Raw genomic sequence first — 20,846 nt, 5'->3', positions numbered from 1 at the left:
CACACCCATTCTGAGAGGTGGCCATGGCAGAACTGGTGAGTGGTACGTGGTTGAGGGGAGAAGGCAGGGCTCAGGGCTGGCTGGCCACCCAAGTCTCTGTCACTTAAGATTAGTGACATAACCTTGGACAACTGACTTTTCTGCTCTCATTTCCCACATATAGATATGGTGGTGGTGGGGGTGAGATGGGGTGTAAATATAGTAAAAATAACTTCTAATAAGTCTTTTGTAAGCTGTAAAGTTCTTCACAAATATTGGGAATTACTGATGTCCCCACTTAATAGACTGTAAACCTGCAAGCCAGGGATGTTTGATGAATGAAGCTTTGCTGTTCACACAGCTAATAATCCACATAGCCAAGGCAACAGCTCTTTTTTCTCTTGATATTGTTTTGTTAACCATGTGGTACATGGCTAGAATATACTACCAATGCTATGTGTCTTATTTTACTCTATGCATATAATCATGAAATAGATACAGTACCATTTGTAACAAGCTTTCACATAGTTGTCTCTGTTAATCAGTGAATATGTGGAGTTTTTTGGTGTGGGTTATGTGTGATAATTAAACTTATGTCTTTATAGGGCTTATTATTAAAATATAATATTTTTAAACTGAAAATCACATATTAGGTTCTGGCTGAAATTAAACTCAATATTTGTTTTCTCCATTTTCTTCCTTAGAATTTGTGTATTATCAACCAATGCATGGTTGATCTGTGTATCAAATACCCCAAGAAACTGCAGCACTGAAACCAATTTTGACCCCAAGTGCTAATACATTTGAGACCCATTTCAGCTTTATTGTTGAAATGAAGAAACTATAAATATCCCTTCCTAGATGCAGAATGATTAAAATGATATTAAACTTAACATCCAATAGTTCTATATAATACGTTTATTCAACTTTCCTTGGCTTTTGACAATAGCTGCAAAGATTAAAGTGATAGATCTTGGTCATAGCCATATTCTGGATAATTCCAGTCAGATCCTTCAATACAATCTTTTGATTTCAAGAATAAAGATATGCCTTTTTTTGGATGAGAGTTGTGACGTTTTGCCTTGTAGGTCTTAAATCTCCAGGGACACTAATGAAATGTGTATGAAAACAAGATAGAAATCAGGGCCAGTTATCTGTGACAATCCACCCCTAGATGAACAAATAAATAAATAAATTGCTGGATAAATGAGCAAAAAGGAAAAACATAATCTCATTTTCTCAAATCGGTTAAAACAAGTGACATGATGAGAAAAAATGAGACACCCGCAGACCCTGAGCTCTGCCACATTTGCCTAAGCTTGAAAAATCACCTCTTTCATAAAGCAAGAGCAGGCAGACTCCATGTGCATACCAAGTATCTGGGAAATGTGGAAAATGACAAATCTTTCACTCAGAGCCTTGAATGGAGGGAGAGTGAAAGCTTTACAGCTGCCTCCTCACCTGATTAGGAATGGCTCCCCCCATCCCCACCCTCTGCTACCCAGCCTCTTACAAGCAGTTTGGCTGTTCCCTACATGGTAAGATTGATGGTATTCAGACAGCAAACAGCCAATTTCAGTCTCTCAAGAAATAATCTGCTACACTGACAGATGAGTGGAATTTGACATGATGTTCCCCTCGTTCAGATTGCCTCACCTGGATGGCACCAGCCAGCCAGGGTCCTTTAGGGGAAATGGTTAGAGATTTGGACCAATTTCTGCTGTCATAACATGAAATTGAGACCATGTTTTTGTGAGGCCATGAATTTGTGATCTGTCTTCTCAATGCAGTGAGTTTGTACACAAACAGAATGAGAATATGTTAACTAGAAAACTGACTGATTTTAATGTATTCGCCTGCAGTCCCTAAGTACTTCCTATTTTTCATATTTATAGTATTAGGAATGCACCATTTATTTTCAGTTACTCACTAGTTAAGGAAGATTAAAACAGTCAATCACATGAAAGTGAATTTTGAAATTACACTAATAAGTAAAATGTGCTATAGATTAACAGATTTGTAATTTCAATAATTTAATATTTGGCTGGATCAAGTTTTTATTTGGGGAATGATGTAGGAAATTACCCTAACAACTTGAAGAATACTTGTGCTTTTTTTAAATTTTTCATTATAAAGCTATAGACAGGACATTTCACTTTAAAAAGACACACTGAACAATGAAAACTCAAAAGTGGTGTTCAATTGTTTCAGGTAATTAAAATAGACACCTCAACTCTTTATAATCACCAGGTTGTTTTGTGTAACAGGTTAAAAAAAAGATTGAATGGTTTTTGCTAATTGCAATTTTCTATTTTAGGATGAGTTTTCCCCTTATGGATATTTGAATTATGACAGCAATTTTGATAGTTACCTAATTTTGAATGTGTGCGTGTGGGGGGGGTGTCCTTGAAACTTAGTAAAATATAAATCATCTCAAAATAATTTAGCAAGGAAAGATCCTTGGGATTCTTCAGTAATTTTAAATTATATAGATGAATTACATGAGACAAGAAGTTTTAAGTGCCTAATGAATCATTTATTCCTGAGTCACTGCTATTTTATCGACAGGGGGTGTATGGAAATGATATATAAAAAGATTACTCTGAATACAGTTGTCTGTGTAATTTATACTTGACCTGATTTAAAGCTATATTAAGCAAACTATGTGTGTTAGATATATTCATTTATGCCTTGATTATTGCATACTGAACATCGCTATCCATTTTAAAGTATGGTATTTTTGTTAAAATATTAAAAAGCATTTTTTTACGCCTTATGCTTATTTTTACCTTACTATTCAATATTACTTTATTGAAAGCTGCTCAAAGAATATGCAGTAGAATACCAGAGTACATTACAATAAAGGGTTGTTTTATAACTGTAATATAAAAGAAATAGTGGGAACAACCATGGTCACATATTGGCTCTTTAAGAATGCGTACCAGTGCTAGGCTGCTAAGTATAGTGAATTGGCCTAAGTATTGGAGCAGACAGGTTGTTATTTGGTGCAAGCTGGTGCTTAGTGATAATCCGTCGATCATCCAATTGATCATATTGATCTCATCGCAGAGTCAGGGTGCAGCTATTGATATTTGATCAAACCCTATAATATCAAAGCCAAGTAGAGATGCAAATAAATATTTCCTGCTGATCCTATGACCTTATAAGAAAATTATTACAATGCTATAAAAACTCTTACTTATGTGAGCTCAAGCCTGTGGTTTCAACCCCTCATTAGGGAAAATAGATATTATACTACACTGCAAACAAAAATATTTAGAAATGGCAAAAATGAAGATTAGCCTTTAATTGTTAATTTCTTAAAGTTTACCTAAGAAGAAAATTTGAACTCTTAAAAATTCTTTCCATTTTAAACTTTGTGCAAAAGTATCAAAGCTTAACTGGATAAATTGGCATGCCATTTTTGATAACAATTTAGTAACATCTCCCAAAAGGTAAAATGTGCAAATCCTGACACTTCCATTTCCAGGTGCTTATACTAAGAAAATTATTAAACAAATGTGAAAAGATATATGTTAAGCTATAGTTATTGCAACAATGGTTTTAATGGAAAAAACTGGAGAGGAGTTTCATCTCCGTCAATAGGGGATTGATAAAATAAATCATAGCACACCCACACAATGGGATTTGATGTAGCCATTTCAAGAGATGAGAATATGTCTATCTACCCATGTGGAAAAATGCCCATGATACATTGCTGAGTGAAGAAAACAAGGAACAGAATACTCTGCTTCAAAATAATTTTGGAGAAAAGAATCATATTTGCACATACATAAAAATGTCAAAAAGGATATAAACATACTTTCTACAGTGGTAGTTAAATCTGGTGAGAGGACTAGAATGACTTTGACTTTTAACTTCCTATAATTTTTTATTTTTTGGATGCATTTTTGGAATGAGCATATATTGCTTTTTATCAAAAAGCTTAAAATATTAGTGATAGAATTTCAATGGTAAAATTAGAGAGATATCAAACCATGTTTCCAGTTTAAGAAAAAAGAAGGGAGAATAAGCAGGAAAATATCATGAGGCCCTTTTCCTTTTAAGGGTCTTAATCCAGTAAAATGTCTAGGCCAGCATTTCAGAATTATACTTCATGAAACACTGTCTTCTCAAGATACTCCTTGGACAAAAGTGTGGAAATTACCTGCTGGGAAGCACCCACTGTTTGTTATGTTCTCCTCCTGGAGATTTGCAGTGCTTGTAAGTATATGAAAGTTCTGAAAAGATTTGCAGGTAAGAAATCTGATTTTGTTTAAAATTTTCCAGACACTTTTTATTTGGGTAGCATCTGCCATGCCTATTCAGATTACATGCATTGAGAAGCATGGGCCAAGATAATTCTGGAATCCTGTGGTATTCATCTTTTTATCTCTCACTTCTACTGAGTTGGCACATAATAGGTTCCCAGAAAATACTTGTTTAATTACTAAGAAAAGGAGGAATGAAAGTTCTGGTGGAATCTTAAACTGTTCCTTAGTTATTACTACTTGTGTGTGAGTGTTTGTGTGTGTACATACGGATGTATGTGCATTTGTGTATATGTGTTTATAATTTTGAGATTTCTCAAATGGAGAGTGACATATATTGTCATTATAACATACATGTATTCTGTGTGTATCTTTATGTAGATATTTGACTCTATTCAATTTTGACACCTACTCCATTCAAAATAATCCAAAGACTATACATACAAATGTAGTAAAAAATTAAATCCCTAAGGTTTTCAGTCACAGGTGTGGGGATTTTTCCCCTCTATAAGTTTGGAAAAGATTATAGGAGTCTTGAGGGACTGAAGAGGAGGCTTCACTTGGCAAATAGGGAAAGTACCTTTATTTTCCAAATCTTTTTATATCAAGAGAAAAAGTCACTTTACCTTTGTAGCAGAGAGAAAGTAACACCAGACAAGCACTTTTTCCTTTCTTTGGGAATAAAGAGAAGATGAATTTTGTTTAAAATTTGTATAACTAATTGAATTCCCCAAAGATAATACCTGCAAAGCACTTAGGGAACTCTGTTGGCCCATTATTTCTTTCTCTTTTCCCGACTTCATATAATAAAGGTCCAAAAAAGCAAAGAAAAATGATATTATCACAGGGTTTCTCCAAGAAGATGGATAGGAATGCTGAGGGATCTGCCTATTCTTAAGCAAATCTTTCTTTCACGCAGGGAAGGAGTCAAACCAAGTTGTTCTCTGAGTTTGCAAGGGAGGAAGACCTCTCATCCTCAGGTGTGGCCATTGTTCTACTGATGTAATTACCAGCATTTGTCTTTACTGTGCAGTTACTAGACCTTCTTTTCTAGGCATGCTTTCATATCACACAAGAATAAATCCAAGCTGAATCTGTATATGTCCAAAGGAATTTTCTTATTTTCCACTTTTGTGGATGAAGAATGGACTAATTGATTCATATGCTTTCAAGTGAATACAGATTGTCAGCTCCTAGATTAAGATGAGCTGCCACACAGGCGAGGGGTAAAGCACCTCATTGTTCCTGAAATTAACAGTATACTGGCTTAGGATCAGCAGGTCAGCAGGTCGTACTTCTCACTGAATTAATATTGGGTATGTATTCAATAATTATTTATTGATCAACCTAGCTTTAGCCAAGTGAGAACTTTACATTCTTTAAAATTCAAAAAGTGGTAGAAAAACATCACATTAAGCCTTTTTAAAAAATATCAAATGGTAATGAGGAAAGAGCTCCAGAGTAGGAGTCAGAGGCTGGAGCTTTTGCGATCTCCTTTAAGTTGTCAAATTGCAAAGTTCCAGATGAGCAGGTGGGAAGGAATTCAACAATTTTCATGTTGTACCTAGTAGCTCCGAGAGGGGGATTCTTGTGTTCCATAAACAGTGAAGTATATTCTGCCAAATAAGTTTTAAACTACCCAAGGAACTGGTTTATTAACTTTATCTATTTGACATAGCATGATTCAAAATTACCTTTTCTTATGTAAAAAAGCATTCTGCTAAAACTGTTTGAAAACTTTGTGGATGATTATACCTGGCAAGCTAAAACATTGTGTCTGTAAGCTAAATGGTATTACTGGGGCTCTGGCAAACAGAGAGCTTTGATGTAATGAAGATAGTAGTCTGTTCAGTAGCCTTATTTGAATCTCAGCTAAAAATCAATTAATTTTCTTTCTGTTTTTTTGTTTTTGTTTTTGAAAGGTAGTTTCGCTCTTGAATCTCATTTGAATCTCAGCTAAAAATCAATTAATGTCCTTTCTTTCTTTCTTTCTTTCTTTTTTTTTAGACGTAGGTTTGCTCTTGTTGCCCGGGCTGGAGTGCAACAGTGTGCTCTTGGCTCACTGCAACCTCCGCCTCCCAGGTTCAAGCGATTCTCCTGCCTTAGCCTCCTGAGTAGCTGGGACTACAGGCACCTGCCACCACACCCAGTGAATTTGTATATTTTTAGTAGAGACGGGGGTTTCACTATGTTGGCCATGCTGGTCTCCAACCTGTAACCTCAGGTGATCCGCCTGCTTAGGCCTCCCAGCGTGCTGGGATTATAGGAGTGAGCCACCGGCCCAGCCTAATTTTCTTTTTGATTATGGTTGGGAAAAAATAGTAATCAGCAAATCTAATAAAACAGAAGCATCAAGCAGCATAGAGATGCATATGTAAAACTCTTAATTTAATACTTTATGAAAGTTCTCAAAATCCAGTCTGCAGCCCTCTAGTGAGTTATAAATTTATCTTGAAATCCAAGGTTCTCTTTTGGGAAAATGATTTATGGTATCATATATATTCATTTTGTCTATGAATAAAGGCTACTTATTAGTAAAACAACTGAGTTATTTTGCTATAAATTACATTAACTAATGTTCACTGAACTTCTTTAATTCAGTATTCTTTAACTGGCTGCCAGCTCTTGGAAACATTGCAAAGTTTCTGTATGCAAAGAATTAGAATTCATGCAATGTGGAGAAGGATAATTTGTTATCAGTGTATCATGAGTGTTGTCTTGAGTTGTTAGTGATTTTCAATTGCTGTGGTCCTTGTTTTTTAATTATAAATTAGTAGTGGTTTAGTTTCATCATTATCAATTAAGTTTGCTGTGGATGATTGGGTTAACCCTATAGTCTGTAATGATGGATGTTTACATATTTTGGATTTTAACTTTGTTGAAGACTAGACTTTGAGACATGGCTTAATTGTGGTTTAGAAAATATTTTATCTATATTCTTATTGCTAAAACATGTATAGCCATATGCTGCATAATGATGAATGGCTTACACCACAGTGGTCCCGTATTTTTACCATATTGTTTCTAGGTTTGGTTAGACACTTTTTAAACTTTTATTTTCGGTTCAGCGATACATGTGCAGGTTTGTTATATAGGTAAACTTGTGTCATGGGGGTTTGTTGTATTGATTATTTCATCACCCAGGTACTAGAGGTAGGTTTAAATACACAAATGCTTGTCGTTGTGCTACAATTTCCTACAATATTCAGTACCATAACATACTATACAGCTTGTAGCTTAGGAGCAATAATCTATATCATATAGCCTGGGTGGATAGTAGTCTATCTCATCTAGGTCTGTGTAAGTACACTCTGATGTTCACACAATGACAAAATCGCCTAAAGATGTATTTCTCAGAACATATCCCTGTTGTTAAGTGATACATAACTGTATTTGTAAATACCTTAAAATTTGCTTGTGTGGTGATGTATGGTGACACTGTTGGTGACATTCACTGCCTGTGAACCTCTGCAACATATTCTCATGGCCCATAACACTTATCTTTTATTTTTTGGTTCATAGGGCATCATTTTATAATATAAGAGCATGTTAGTATGTTTTTCTTATTGTATGAACAGTAATTAGTGAGTCATAAAAATTTCTTTCCAAGTATTTATTACTTAAGTACTTTTCCACTGGGAAGTGAAGACAGGAATTAGATATTTCACCTACTCAGTGTGCTGTGGTCAAGGAAAGTTTGAACACCACTGTTCTATGGAGAAATGGTAACTAGAGGTCAGCCCTTAATAAAAATTGTGACTTTAAAATATGTGGCATAGCAAAAAGTATAACTAAATCAATAAATCCCCTATTCTGAAATAAAATGATAAGATATAAGACATGAGTACATGTCACTTGGAAGCTTTCCAGATGGGGGTCTTATTGAAATGAATTGGTTTTGTAGCTTTTTACATCTCTTTATCTGATGAACATGCAAGATGCCACCTACTGGACAGGTGCTTGAGAATCTAGGTCACTGGGTGAACATTTGTAGGGCAACATTTTTGACAGCTGCTTGCAGGATTGTTTAGAAGGAAAAGCAAATTTATGGCATGCATGTTGCCAATCTCCAGACTTCTATCTATCACCAGCCTAGGTTAATCAATCACAGTGATTGATTAACACAGAGCCTACAAGTGATTTTAGAATCTTTTTCAATCTTTCTCTGGGCACTCCCTGTCAATTGATTGACACTGGCATGCAAGTTGAGAGTCATAGACCATCCCCTATGTGGGTTAATTGGCTAACCATCTTCAGAGTATCTCTTCTATACAAAAAATGTGTGCCATGAAATTCTTTTCATTAAAAAAGAAGAAAATGACCTAACTTTAATTGAATCAAATTTAAAGAGCCACACAGGTCCAAGAGCTACTGTTTAAGATAGCGCAGCTTTAGACCGTTCTGTCAACTTCTGGGAGTTGGAAAACTTACTTTGTATTACCTCCAGAAAGTTTTGAGTCCTCGCCTGATTCTTCTCTAACTCTGTGTCTAAGATGCAAAGCTGCTTGTGTTATGGGTCGTAACTGATTAGGGTACTATGTAATCGTAAAGCAGGAAGCAATTCATTCTGAGCAGAGAAGATTTGGGAAGCCCTCATGAAGGAGATGATTTTGTGTTCGACTTTGAAGGTTGGGTAGGAAGTCAGCTAGAAGGAACAGAAAGGTGGTATATTCAACCCAAAGGAACAGAAGAAGTAAAGACTTAGAGACAGGCAAGTGTAAAGGGATGGGGTAGCAGACCTTGATGGCTAGAGGGCCCACACTAGTTAGAGAAACTTTTGTATCATTCCAATTAAAGAGAAAACAAGATTTTATTTCTTAATTACTTAGTTTTATAATCTCAAGTCTGCCTTGTCAGTGTACACTGATCATCACAGATGGAGATGGATGGAAAGAACCCCAGTGTCACAATGAGAGTCTCTATGGAACACAAGTCAGCCAATTATCAAAGATGTGGCAACTATATTCTGGCCAGACTCTCTGAGCCTTTCACACCTTTGAATTATTGTTATCTTTGTGCAATGAAAGACAAGATGTGTTATAACTGTTGATTTCAAACATCTGGTTATTACATTAAAGGAAGCTGCGTAACTCAAACCTAAGGATAATAATTATTTTTAACTTACAACAAAATTAATATTTATATCCATATCCAACAAAAGGCTTATTGCACCTCCTAGGTGTAGAGGACTACAGTTACCTAGTAGTAATAAAAATGACACTTTACTATAGTCCTTGGTTTAACTCTGATTTCCCTAACCACATCACAAGCTATGTGAGGGTAAGGAACCCAGCAGTCTGACAATGCCTGAAACAGTGTGGCACACAGTGAGGGCCAGATAAATACTTGCTAAATGAAGGAACGATCTTAAGCATTTGATATTTCAGTTAATCCTCACAATATCCTCATGAGGTAGAACATCTTCCCATTTTTCTAATTACAAAAATGTAAAAGAATATGTTAATGGATTTGTTTAAGTTCACCTAGCTTGGGAGGGCAAGTTGGAAGTTTTGCCAGCTTCTGAATAATGGCTGGGTTTACTGAGTGCTTTCTTTATACAGGCCCCAATATGGGATGTTTCTTATGATATGACATTTGGTCTGCACCAAAACCCTACGGAGTTGGTACTGTTATTCCCATTTGTACAAAACTTTGCAAAATGTGCATAAGTATAAATATAAAAGGAAAACTTAGGTTGCGTACCAACTCTCAGTCAGGTTTCCATTACAAACAAGTACTAGTTTTAGGAATATCAGCAATCTACTCTTGGTCAACTGAAATTAAACAACAAATTTCTATGTTGAGGAGCATTGTTCTACATTAGTCAGACATCTGTTTCTTGGGCAGTTAGCTTGTTCTATATCATGTAATAGTTTTGAGTACTGCAGCTAAATAATGCTTGATTCTTCATTTCACTATGCAAACAGGCCTGGCTGAAAGCATGCTTTCTTTCCTTTCTGGATTAACAGTGCCTAATTTTCAAGCATTTTTTACAGGGTTACTTTTTCCCAGTAAATTCTTTTAGATTCCGAAGACACTTTTGTGCCCCAGTCAGGGAAGCAGCGGCATAGGATAAATCTACATTTATTAGACTTGCTCTTAGTGTAGATTTTTTGGTTTACTTAAAATGAAGTTATAAATCATTCACACTGGAAAAGAATGCTCTCCAACTGCAATTTAAGTTTTTCATAAGATTGTTTGGCATTTATCATGTTGAGACTTTATAAATTACCTAGAATATTGTATAATGGGTTGACCTTTCTGATAAGTGATTTGATCATTTGCAGCAGTGTCTTTTCGCTAAGATATAGAATTTGCTGTCTTTCAAATAAAACTTGCTGGACCCATAGCCCAATAACATATCAGGTAGAAATTGCCTGTATAATCAGACCTGAAATTTCCCTTTCCAATTATTGTCATCATCAAAAACAAACAACAGCAGCAGCAACAACAACAACAACAAAACAACAACACCCCTCTCTTCCAAAAATAGCCCCTTGGCCAGTGATGGCAAATTCCTGACACACAGCCCATTCTTCCTATGATTTTGCTCTGGGAGACATTGCTGATCAATTACTGTATGCTTTGTGTCTGAACCCAGATTCAACCTCTGAATCCTTCCAAGCACAGTATAGTTCTCCAGTCACTGAGTAATTAAATGAGACAGGAATGAATTCAGAAACAACTAGAATAACTCCTCTCAGAAGAATCATCATCCAGCACTACTATATGTCACATAATGGGCTAAGTGCCCTACATGGACTCACTTGTTTTGTTTTGAGATGAAACATGTTGTCTGTTCCTGGGATAGGCTGTTCTTTTACGCAATTCAGTTGTCCCATCAAGATGGGCCATGCAGCATCTACTTACGTCTTTGGAAACTGGGCAAAGAGTTGATTTGCTTGCAGGTCTTTTACCTGCCTTCACCCTCTTTGCTACCAGTGACTCTTGGTCTGAGGGATCTGCAGGGATAGGGGAAACTTGGTATACTAGGCCAACCAGGAGTTTACATCCCATCTCTGTCATGATTACACTTATTTGCTCTAAGGGTGGGCAACTCAGTGTAACTTTCCCTGACTCACCCATAGAGTGAGGATTCCAGTTTATAAATTCTCTACCTTGCAGGCTGAAGTAAGACATAGAGATAATGTGTATTCTGTAAGAAATAGAGACAATGTTTGTTCTACACCTGCCATATAGTAGGTGTTTAGGTTATGGTATCTTCTTATATTTTATGTAAATATGTGAATGTCAGAGCAAGGATGGAAGAGATAAACTGCCTACTACTAACCTGTATGTTCATAATATTTTATTATATAAAAAGATGCACATAGAAGTTTTACAACTTGGACTTATTTACTCACTTATTATCACACCTGAGTCTTCTGATAATAAAATCCATGTACTCAACACAGTATATGATATGGATTTTTATGGTTAATCTCTCCTGTGGAATACATAATAGTTGGCCACATGTTCTAAGTCAATATAAACAGGTCAATGCCTATTGTATCCTTCCTTCCAAAAGTACATTGTGTGTGTAATTACAGGTGAAGGTGGTCTAGTTAAGAAGTTTAGTGGTGTCTGGCCGGGTGCAGTGGCTCACACCTGATCCCACCACTTTGGGAGGCTGAGGAGGGTGGATCACCTGAGGTCAGGAGTCCAGGACCAGGCTGGCCAACATGGTGAAACCCCTTCTCTACTAAAAATACAGAAATCGGCTGGACGTGGTGGTGTGCCTGTAATCCCAGCTACTTGGGAGACTGAGGTAGGAGAATTGCTTGAACCTGGGAGGCGGAGGCTGCAGTGAGCCGAGATTGCACCACTGCACTCCAGTCTAGGCAACAGAGCGAGACCCTGTCTCAAAAAAAAAAAAAGTTTAGTGGTGTCTGGTGTTTGTGTGGTGTCAACTAATAGGGAAGTTTGACTAATTAATGAAGATACCTGACCAATAACTCATTAAAGGGAAATAATCCAAAAGTTAGCATTGGTGTTTTGTGACCCTCAGACTGGATTATAATCATGTTATAATTCTATTAAAAGAACTACAAGTCAGCTGAAATCTTATAGTGTGTATCCACACTTCTTGGGATTTTTTTTTCTTTTCAATAATTGTGTTGTTCTTACAATAATCTGTCACCCTTTTATCATAGGTTTCAATCACTAAAGGAAGAAATCCAGGCATATTTTAATAAACATAATGGTACCTAAATGTGCATCCCAAGGTATCATATGTGTGTTTCATCTATACTGCTGTATGTACCCTGTATTTTATACTCTGAATACAAAATGACATCTATGTGTATTAAGAATTGCCTAACATGGTGTCTAATATTTTGAGCTCTAGCAAGAAAGAAAAGAAGAAGAAAAACATAAGTATCAATAGTCAGTTTCTTATGTTTTGAGACTCCAGGGAATGTGAGCTAGTGTGAGAGAATAGCCTATATAGTAAAAGCCATGAATTAAAGACATTAAAAGATAATGATAAATTTACAATTAGTGTTTCAGGATCTCCTAAGAATTTGTACCCAACAGGCACTAGCTCTCTACTGAAGGGGGCAAAAACCATATAGAAGCCTTACCAAGTGTTTTGATCAAACTTTATTATCTCTTTTTTACTGTCCTCATTAACATACTTAAAAAATGCTGTTAAGTATTTCTGGCAAGCAGAGCATCAGAGTAATTTTACAGTAGTGTAAAGGATTTATTAATTATCATATTTTCATGAGTCTATTTATATTCAATTGTGACATTAATAGGTTGCCAAAACAAACTAGATTTAATTGTATTTAATTTGTTGAAAACCAATAAGGGTAGTTTATTATTATTGTAAGCAGAAAACCCTATTGATATACTTGTTTATGTGAATAAGATCTGGTGTAAAGTTGTTTCTACAGGATATGGTATTATTCATCAACAGAAAACAATATAAAAATGCTAATTCAGGAAAGTTGTCATCATAATAGAACATTTGGAGGCAGAAGCATCAGATGGTATTTCTAAACTTATATCCAGTGTTAGGTAAATGAAGTGGAGTTCCTGACAGGACAGACATTCTTGTCTTTCTACTATGGCCCCTGGGTAGCTCCAAGACTATCTGTCCATCCTTCTTTCCTTTCTTGGAGGGGCTGTTGGTTGGGGGGAGGGTCTATTACACGGATCAAAGTTTCAGTGAAAAGTAGTGCTTCAAATATCACCTGAAGAAGTAGGAATGGGTTATGCCAAGAGTAAGGGATGGAATTTGAGTAGCAAAGAATTCTAGGCAAAGAAACTAACATTGCCTTTAGTCAGGAGGCAGAATGTGAGAAAATCAGAATTAGAGAAAATCAGAAGAATATAAGGGAAATTGCATTGGTTTGTCATCCATTAATGCATGTAAATGCTTTCAAGGTAGGAGAAGACAGAATGGAAGCTGGCTTTGGAAGAAAAAGATATAACTTTTCTCCTTCAATTATGTCTAAGATTTATATACATATTAATTTAAGATTTGTATGAAGTGTTTACTATGTTCCTGGCCCTGTGCTAATCATTCTATATTGTTTCATTAATCCTTATATTTACCACTGTGAGAAAGTCACTCTTTTTTTTTTTTTTTTTTACTTTGTACAGGTGAAGGACATGAGGCTCAGAGAGGTTAAATAACTTGCTCAAAGTGCACAGCTAGTAAGTGGTAAAGCCAGTATTTGAACTAGGGTAATCTGATTCCAGATCCCATGCTCTTATAGACTACAATACAGAAACTTTCTCTGCTAGTATCATTAGTTTTGGTTGTGGTGGACAGTGTTAAGATGGAAGTAAATGTATGCCAGGATATGCCAGGTGATGCTTTGGTAACCAATCAGCCCCATATCTCTATGCATACTTCTTTCTTGCTCATGCCACTGTCTGCCAGGGTTGGCTGGGGGCTGTGCTCTACATTGTCTTCAATCCAGAATTCAGAGCAGCATCTTTTTGAAACAGTGTTGTTCACCATGGCAGAAAAAGGAGAGTTTTGTAGGTTCGACATAAAATAAATGCCTTGACTTGGAAGTGACTTGCATCACAGCTCATTGGCCCGACCTGGTCATATGGCTTAACCCAGTAGCAAGGGGCCATGAAGTACAGTTCTACCATGTTCCCAGAAGGCAGACAGCAAGAGCCATTTGTTGAACAGCATTCATGATATGGCCACAAAATGTCTTAGTGGTTAGAAAATGATATTTTCTTTATGACAGTACTCTTTCATTCCTAGATATCCAAGCTTAGATATCTTAGCTTATTTCAGTATTTATTGGATACTGAAATATCCAACTGTTGGATCAGTTTACTCAGTCTATAAAGAAGGCAAAAGTGCGGATTTGAGAAGGGAATAATCCATTGTGTGAACAAAAAAAAAAAAAAAAATGACATCAAGCTTGTTTTGTTTTGTTTCATATAGCCGACTTTTGAATGAAATGTCATATGGCCCAACTCCTCATTTAAGTAAAAATGAAGCAAACCTTTGAGGCTATGGAACTTTCTTTCCTTTTCTCCATCAAGTCTCTTCCTGATAGCAAATACCTAAGGGTCTTGCTTGCTCACTCTCTCCTGCCCTCTCTCCACCTTCTCATTTGTGAATCTAATCTGTGAACTGATTCCCAGTTTTAAGAAGAATTACCACCTTGGAATAAAAGGTCAAAGCATTCAATACTACACTGTCTGGAATGTTGCTGTTTGCTTCAGATGAGATTTTTATAGGGCAAATTCAGTAAGTTGGTGATATTTTTATATTATCCTAAGTATTTTTTATTCTCCTTATTTTTACTTCCAGAACTGTATCTGTTTCTAGTTGGTAGGCAGATAAATCAGTTATGGATCAAATGCATACATTTGTCATGGATGAATGCCTATAAATGCCTTGATGATGATAGGAAAAGAAACCTTGTAAGGGTGGATGCTGACTTTGGAAGAAAAAAATTAATGAAGCTAGGAAAACAGTGATGGCAGGGGACATTGCAATTTTAGGTGCCAAATGACTTATTTTCAAACCCTAGGAGTATGGCAATATTATTCCTCTCCCCCTTCCTTTGATTAAACATTCTTGTAGTGCAGAGTGACCTCAGCTGAAGAAAAATTGTGTCAGGGAAACTTAGGCTTCTTAAGAGCTAATTATTTAATAAACAGTTTTTCTTATTAGCTAAAATATTTGCCTTGATGGGCAGAGTACATTATGAGGCCAAAAGAAGAGAAAACTAAAAATGGGAAGGCTAGCCTGGTTTACCAATATTTCTGTGTCACAAATGTCATTACCAAGTGCTGCTTTCCTGTTAATGGTTCAGGAAGATGGCGTTTACATATTAGGTTTAGTTTTTGTGAAACTTGGCTTTAATCTCTGACCTTGTATCTCTTGGGGGTAGAATAAGGCTGAGGCAATTATTTTGTCAAGATTGTAAAGGACTCTCTAGACCGTCTCCTTAATGCATGCGCGCGCGCGCACATACACACACACACACACACACACACACTATTATACGTTGTTAAGGTATTTAAAAATCATATTTCAGAAATAAAGAGTTGGAAGTTGTCTTAGCAACCATGAAGACTGTGGCTTTCATTGGACACTTCATTTGCCTCAAAACCTCCTCTGCCAAGTGATTGTTGATTCATTGGTTGGATTTTCTGCCATATTGTTTTGGGGCATGCTGAAATTGGGGATGACTCCTTTCTCTGGCCTGGGCAAAATGTTTTTAATTATAAAACAGATCTTCCCTTGTCCCCAGACCTCTTCCATCCATACCTTTCTTCATCGCAGTTAATAGCAACTCCATCTTTTCCATTCCTCACTCACATCAAAAACCTAGGAATTGCCAACTACTGTCTTCAGATTTTACATTCCATTCTTCTCAGATTTTACATTAAATGTATTGGAAAAGCTATCTTTTTCTAACTTCATGATATATCCAAACTCAAACCACTTCCCACCACCTCTATTGCTATCACCCAGGGCCCAGTCACAACTTCCTCTAGGTGGATTGTAGGGGAAGCCTAGGGTGGTCTCTTGCTTTCACCTTTGCCACAGTCTGTATTCTACAATCTATATTTTTCACACAGCAGGCAGGTGGTCAGGTTAAAAAGTTAGTCAGGTCTTGTCAGTTATCTGTCCCAAACCCACACACAGTGGTTTCATTATTTCAAGGTAAGAGTCAAAGTCCTTAAAAAGGGCCCTAATAATATGCCCTCAACTTTTACCCCCATTAGCTCCACAGCATCTTCTCCTACTTCGCTCTTCTTTGCTCACTCTCCGTTATCCACACTGGGCTCCGTGCTGGCCCTTCAAAGACAGGCACACATCTGTATTTACTGACTCCTGCTCGGCTTGGAATGCTCTTCCCCAGATGTCTACATGATATACGTTCTCCCTGCTCCAAGTCTCTGCTCAGATATCACCTCCTCTGTGAGGTCTTCCCTTACCTCTTTATTGATTTTAATTTCACCCTCCTCTCAGAACTGCACATCTCCATTCTCCTGTCCTATTTTTGCAGTAGCATTTGCTGCTTTTTAACTTACTGTAACTCACTTACTTATCAAACTTGTTCTCTCCCTTCACAAGAATGTAAGCTCCACAAGGGCAGGGATTGTCATCAGTTTTGATCCCTGCTATGTCAGAGGGCAAAAAGATGGCTCTTAATAAATATTTGCAGACTACATGAATGAATAAATAAAAATTTCAGGATCACATGAGATAAAGACCATTCCTTTTATTTCTTATCAAATCTAATGTAAGTATTTACATAATTCCTCCACAGCCTTCAGCTCTTTACTAAAAATGAAATTCCTCCCTTGCTTCAGTGGCCCTGGTCCCCAGAACTGCATGACTCTTTGGTCATGGGAGTGAGGGCAGGGGTTGGCCCACAGGCAAATCTTTGTGAGGATGAGGTGACTGGTCCAGCAGGTGGGGAATGAGAGACCTTTTGCTGCTAAAGCTGATATTATGGGCAATGGAGAAATCCCATCCCCACCGAGAGGGTACATTTTCTTCCGGTCGTCTAACAGAAATCCAAATGGCAAGTTACTATGATTTTCAAACACAGAAGAATTTTAAAGAGGGACTTTTCAAATTTAAATGTCCTTTTCTTCTGATGTAATATAATACCAAAAACTTATGGAGTCTTTATTAAGCACTGTGCCCTACCCTAAGCACTGCATACCCACACCCACATATATACGTCTGTATGTATTATTTAACCCTGACAATAACCTGAGGAGGTAGGAACTTTTATTATCCCAGTTTTTCAGATGAGGAGATAGAAACTCAAAGTAATTTTCCCAATGTCACACACCTAGCAAAGGACAGAGCTAGGATTCAAACCCAGGCAGTCTCAGTCTGCAGTCTATGCTCCTAACTACTGTCCTATGTATCTTGTTCTGATATATGTAACTACTGTTCACTTCTATGTACCTTGTTTCTGAAAGAGTGCACAGTTACCTCGGGAGGTTGTATTAATTCATTCTTGCATTGCTATAAAGAAATACCTGAGCCTGGGTAATTTATATAGAAAAGAGGTTTAATTGGCTCAGGGGTCTGCAGGTTATCTAGGAAGCACAGTGGTTTCTGCTTCTGGGGAGGCCTCAGGAAGCTTCCAATCGTGGCAGAAGGCAAAGGAGAAGCAGGCACTTCACGTGGCTGGAGTGGGAGGAGGAGAGAGAGGGGGAAGGTGGCACACATTTTTAAACAATCAAAAACTGACTATCATGATGATGGTACCAAGCAGGGATGGTTTAAACCATGAGAAACCACCTGCATGATCCAATCACCTCCCACCAGGCCCCACCTGCAACACTGGGAGTTACAACTGAACATGAGATTTAGGTGGGGACACACATCTAAATTATACCAGAGTTCATTCTTAAGAAAAGTAAGCAATATTCTGAGTCTTCATGGTGGGCCCTTTTCTGAGAGTCTTCTCTAAGATGTGAGAGGTTTACTACCTTTTGAGGTAGACTGTTTCAATACTGGAGAGTTGAAATTAGACTTATCTCCCAATATTTAGCAGAATCCTGAATATACTGACGCTAGGGAAGATGTGGATCATTTCTATTTTTGTGGGAGGTTGCAGAGCCAGCCATCTCTCAGTGAAGAGCCATTTAGTTGTAAAGACAGTTCCTATGTTATTCCTGGACTGTCCCTTTTCCAGGCTAACTGTTTGTCATAGCAAATGGCTCAGCTGTGGCCTAAGACATGACTGTCATTTGTGGAACCCCGATATTTATTTGAAGAATTCAAGGTCACAATAGGCAGATGTATCAGCCTGCCAACTCGGATTCAGTCTGCCATCAGTGAAAACCCCCAGATCTCTTTCACACATGCCACCATGAAGTCACATCTCCTTGTCTCTGTTTTCACAGCTTGCTATTTAATCCTAAGTGTGGACTTTAAATTTGTCTGTTATTTTCTATCGTGTTGGATTTCAATCTTCCTCCCATCTTAATGGAAACTTTGAAAGTGCCAATTCTCTCATCTAATGTATTAACTAGGGTTCTCAGCTTAATGTTTTTGAATGACTAAAGAAACCTACAAGTTAACACTTAATAAATTAATTCCCAAACATGAATTGAGGATTCCATGTTACAGGAATGATGATAGTATGCTATCGTTTCATCACTTTGTGAGCTGAAGAGGGTTTTAGGTTTCTTACATATGTAACCTAAGAGATAGAAATCCCAAGAAAAATAATTGGAAAGATAAGACACTCTGGGATAGTTTAGTCCACAGCAGTATAGTTCAATAGAAATATGATGGGCTTGGGGAGGCTAAGGCGGGTGGACCACTTGAGGCCAGGAGTTCAAGACCAGCCTGGTGAACATGGTGAAACCCTGTCTCTACAAAAAATACAAAAATTAGCCAGGCATGGTGGCACATGTCTATAATCCCAGCTACCCAGGAGGCTGAGGCAGGAGAATCGCTTGAGCCCAAAAGGCAGAGGTTGCAATGAGCCAACATCATGCCACTGCAGGTATATATATATATATATATACCTGCATCTATAATTTAAAATTTTCTAGCTAGACACATATAAAGAAGTTGAACAAAAAGATGAAAATAATTTAAATATTATTTTTAGCCCCAAATACTTTATTGGTCTTCTATGACTGCTGTGACAAGTTACCACAAACTGGGTGGCTTCAAGCAATATAAATTTTTTCTCTCATGATACTGGAGAACAGAAGTCCCAGACACCAAATCAAGGTGACAGCAGGGCTACTTTCTTATGGGAGGCTCTAGAGAAAAATCCCTTCTTTGCTTCTTCCAGATTCTTGTGGATGCTGAATTGTGGTTGCCATATCACTCCAATCTTGGCCTCCATTGCCATCTTACCTGTTCATCTTCTGCCTGTCAAATCTCCCTCAGCCTCATTCTTTCTTTTTTTTAAAAAATTTTTTTGAGACAGAGTTTCACTCTGTTGCCCAGGCGGGAATGCAGTGACACAATCATGACTCACTGCAGGCTCAAACTCCCCAGGTTCAGGTGACTCTTTCTCCGCAGCCTCCTGAGTAGCTGAGACTACAAGAACATGCCATTACACCTGGCTGATGTTTGTATTTTTTGTAGAGATGGGGTTTTTCCATGTTGCCCAAGCTGTTCTTGAACTCCTGGGCTCAAGCTCTCCCCTTGCCTTGATTTCTCAAAATGCTGGGATTAGAGGCATGAGCCACCGTGACCGGCTAACCTCACTCTTAACAGAAAACTTGTCATTGGATTTAAGGCCACCTGGATAATCCAGGGTAAGCTCCTTCTCTCAAGATTCTCTATCACACTTTTTTTAAACCACATAAGGTAATATTCACTTGTTTACTCTATAAGGTAGTACTCATAAGTTCTAGGGATTAGGACGTGGACATATCTTTCTGGAGGCTATCAGCCCACTACAATTATGTCTACATATAATCAGTATAAAGAATTATTAATGAGATAGTTTACTTTTTTTTCTGTAACAACTCTTTGAAATCTGGTGTATGTTTGACACTGACAGCACATCTCAATTCAGATGCTCAACTTTTCTTGAAAATACTTGATCTGCATTTAGATTTTATAAAATCTACAATTACAAACATTGATTCACATACTTGAGTTGTTTCAACCATATTTAAAATGTTCTAGCAAGTAAATCAAACATCAGATTTAAAATTTAAGTTAAATAAATTAGTAAAAATTAAAAATTCATTTCTTTTTTGCGATATATATATATTTATTATACTTTAAGTTCTAGGGTACATGTGCACAATGTGCAGGTTTGTTACATATATATACATGTGCTATATTGGTATGCTGCACCCATTAACTTATCATTTACATTAGGTATATCTCCTAATGCTATCCCTCTCCCCTACCCCCTCCTCACAATAGGACCCGGTATGTGATGCTCCCCTTCCTGTGTCCAAGTGATCTCATTGTTCAATTCCTACTTATGAGTGAGAACATGCGGTGTTTGGTTTTCTGTTCTTGTGATAGTTTGCTGAGAATGATAGTTTCCAGCTGCATCCATGTCCCTACAAAGACACAAACTCATCCTTTTTTATGGCTGCATAGTATTCCATGGTGTATATGTGCCACATTTTCTTAATCCAGTCTGTCACTGA

General features: G+C 37.2%; 1 protein-coding gene across 2 annotated transcripts in view; it reads left to right on the top strand.

The window, feature by feature from the left end:
- Nucleotides 1-20,846, top strand: part of FAM19A1 (family with sequence similarity 19 (chemokine (C-C motif)-like), member A1) — a 560,030-nt gene that overhangs the window by 17,914 nt on the left and 521,270 nt on the right. The window lies entirely within an intron of this gene.

The sequence above is a fragment of the Colobus angolensis genome, unplaced genomic scaffold (genome assembly GCF_000951035.1).
Source record: "Colobus angolensis palliatus isolate OR3802 unplaced genomic scaffold, Cang.pa_1.0 Scaffold26, whole genome shotgun sequence".
Classification (NCBI taxonomy): Eukaryota; Metazoa; Chordata; class Mammalia; order Primates; family Cercopithecidae; genus Colobus; species Colobus angolensis.
Note: the sequence above shows the minus strand (reverse complement) of the source record. Positions and strands in the feature narration are given on the sequence as shown.